Raw genomic sequence first — 2,925 nt, forward strand, 5'->3', positions numbered from 1 at the left:
CCACAGCTTCCTTTTGGAAGAGAAAGTTTTTGTATGAGCCAGAATCCTGTTAGGAAGCTGAAGTCTCCACTCAAAGTCATTCAACGGAAGAGGTATTAATTAGTATACGGACTATTCACAGAGATGAGGGCATGGGTAGGGGAGCCAATAAGCTGTTGAGGTACTAGCGACAGTGGGAAGCTGTTACCATTGCAGTCTGAGGGGGCAAGGAGAGCTAAGGTGTTAGCAGCTGAAGACGGGGTCATCTGCTAGCAGGGGTGTCCAAACTTTTGGTGTCTCTGGGCCATACTTCAAGAAGAAGCATCTTGAGCCACACATTAAACACACTGCAACACGTAATTACACAAAAAACTCATATTTTAAGTAAATTTACGATTTTGTGTTGGGCCTCATTCATAGCCATCCTGGGTTGCATGTGCCCTCCTGGCTGCAGATTGGACCCTCCTGCGAGGCTGGGCTTGTAGATGCAAAATGTGGAAGCAGGAGAGAAATCTTTCTCTCAGTCCTCCTTCAGTATCTCCCACTGGCCCGGACCAGACAGAACCAGAGATCAAAGGAGCCCAGGAGACACAATATGAGCAGTGAGAGCCTCTCAGGGCCCTGACCAACCAATCTCTCGGGAGGAGATGGACAACAACCAGGCCTCTTTGCCACACTTCTAACTTCTGGGTAAAAAACTTTGAGTAAAACCTCAATATGTCAACTAAGAGGACATTTTAAGTTCAGATCAGAGTCCAATCCCCTCCTTTTACAGATGACAAATGTGAGATCCACAGAGCTTGTTCAAAGTCACACATCTTACCCGATCAATGTGAGGTTTCAGCTTAATCTTGACTTCTAGTTCCACAGTGCGTCTCCTCCTCTCCCCCACTCTGCATCTTTTAGACCCTCTGAGTCTACCCATTATCTTATTTCTGCCTCACAATTCAGGTTCTCAGACCTTCTGTGTCCCCTAGGGAGGAAAAGGAAAATGAATTTTCCTCTCCAGGCAGATATATGCCACCAACACTAGGCTATTTATCTGAATCAGATGCACATGCACAGAGATGAAAATGTGATTATAATTAAAGATCACCTACATCTCTTTGGGAGAACTAGATGAATAAGAAAAAACTGGCTCAGCAGAAAAGCTCAACTTGATCTTTCCAAATGTACCACAGCTAATAAGTAATTAAGTAGTCAAAATGCTGATTCTATTATTAGGTTCAGTAGTGGCTTCGGCCACCCAGGGAATACAGGATACTTTAGGTCTCAATACTTTGTTGCCAGCCTTAGGGAAAATTGGAAAGTGGTTGACTTTTGCCTTATGTCATTTCATGCCCACTCCTCTTTCCAAAGTTCCTTTCAAGATTCCTTCCCCTGCTTTGTTCCTTGTCACCAAAAGCTAGTTTCTGGCTCAGCCAGGAGCTGGTCATCTTCCCCCCTTGAATATGGCTCAGCATTTCAGACTGTCCCTGGCCCTTTGCTCCGTGGAGGTCTATCTGTCCTTGATTCAGTGAGATTTCAGCAGGAGGTCTGCTAAACAAAGTTTTGTTTAGCTTTTTAAGGTTGTTACTTAGAGTGTAGAGTGTTACCGTTCCCAAGTACTCTCCTCATATTCTCATTCCTGGCCACTGTCTGCACATTTATCATATTTCTTTTTTTTATTTAACTTTTTTATTGTTATTCAATTACAGTTGTGTGCCTTTTCTCCCCATCCCTCCACCCCACCCCATCCAAACCCCCCTCCCTCCCCCACGTCCACCCTCCCCCTTGATTTTGTCCATGTGTCCTTTATAGTAGTTCCTGTAATCCCCTCTCCTCCCTGTCCCCTCCCCACTCACCCCTGTCCATTGTTAGATTGCTCTTAAAAAAATATGGAACGCTTCACGAATTTGCGTGTCATCCTTGAGCAGGGGCCATGCTAATCTTCTCTGTATCGTTCCAATTTTAGTATATGTGCTGCCGAAGTGAGCACCATTTATCATATTTCAATCTGATAAATAGAGCCTATCATGGGATATTCACATACTCCAGTCAACCTGGGACAGAGGGGAAAGTCATCTAGCACCACTTATCCAGTGAGATGTGGAAAAAGGTAATTTGTAGCCAACTCTAGAAAAAGTTGTCAGATGGGATTCAAGGCCAAGTTAACTCTTTCTTTGGCTCTCAGAGAACATCATCCTATCAAATGTTCACCCACATTTTCAGAAAATCTATTTTGTCTATGAGTCATTCAAAGAAAGATCTTTCGAGGAGATTATTATTTCACAATACCATCAAACACCAGTCAAATTTCACTTTTCCCTTTGTTTATGAAGACTAGTATTATCTGTATCAGTATTGATCATCATCCTCTTTTATAGCTAATGGATTAAATTACTTAGTTGTAGAAACTATCACTAACTATTTTCAAGCTGTAAAGTTTGAAAACCCAGCTGATTTTTACTTTTTATACTTAATTCTTTACCCAGTTCTCTGCCCTCACCCCTGCCGGCACATTCTTTTCTCAGAAATATTTTTTGTACAATGTCAGTGACAGTATACAGAACTAAACCAGCAGGACTGACCAGATATTACTCACACCAGAAAAATCTCTCACCACCAACTTCAGGCCATGTAATGAAGACAACTGACGCGGAGTCTGAGGCTCACATTAGGAACTTAATAAATGATTGTTGATTTTGCAATTAGTAGAAAAGCAGGTCCTAGAGATCTGATGTGTAGAACAATACAGTGACTATAGGCAACATTCTTGTATTATAATCATCATACTTGTTAAGAGTCTATATTTTAATTATTCCAACCACAAAAAGGAAATTATAATTATGTGGCATGATGGAAGTGCTAATTATAGCTACAATGGTAATCTCATTGCAAGATATAAATGTATCAAGTCAAAATGTTGTGCACCTTAAATTTATACAATGTTAGATGTCAAATGTA

General features: G+C 41.5%; 1 non-coding gene across 1 annotated transcript; it reads right to left on the bottom strand.

The window, feature by feature from the left end:
• Positions 1-1,850: 1,850 nt before the first annotated feature.
• Positions 1,851-1,957, bottom strand: LOC112307037 (U6 spliceosomal RNA). The gene has a single exon (XR_002975006.1). It is a non-coding gene; the product is annotated as a U6 spliceosomal RNA (small nuclear RNA).
• Between the last annotated feature and the right edge of the window lie 968 nt (positions 1,958-2,925).

Source organism: Desmodus rotundus, chromosome 6 (genome assembly GCF_022682495.2).
Source record: "Desmodus rotundus isolate HL8 chromosome 6, HLdesRot8A.1, whole genome shotgun sequence".
Classification (NCBI taxonomy): Eukaryota; Metazoa; Chordata; class Mammalia; order Chiroptera; family Phyllostomidae; genus Desmodus; species Desmodus rotundus.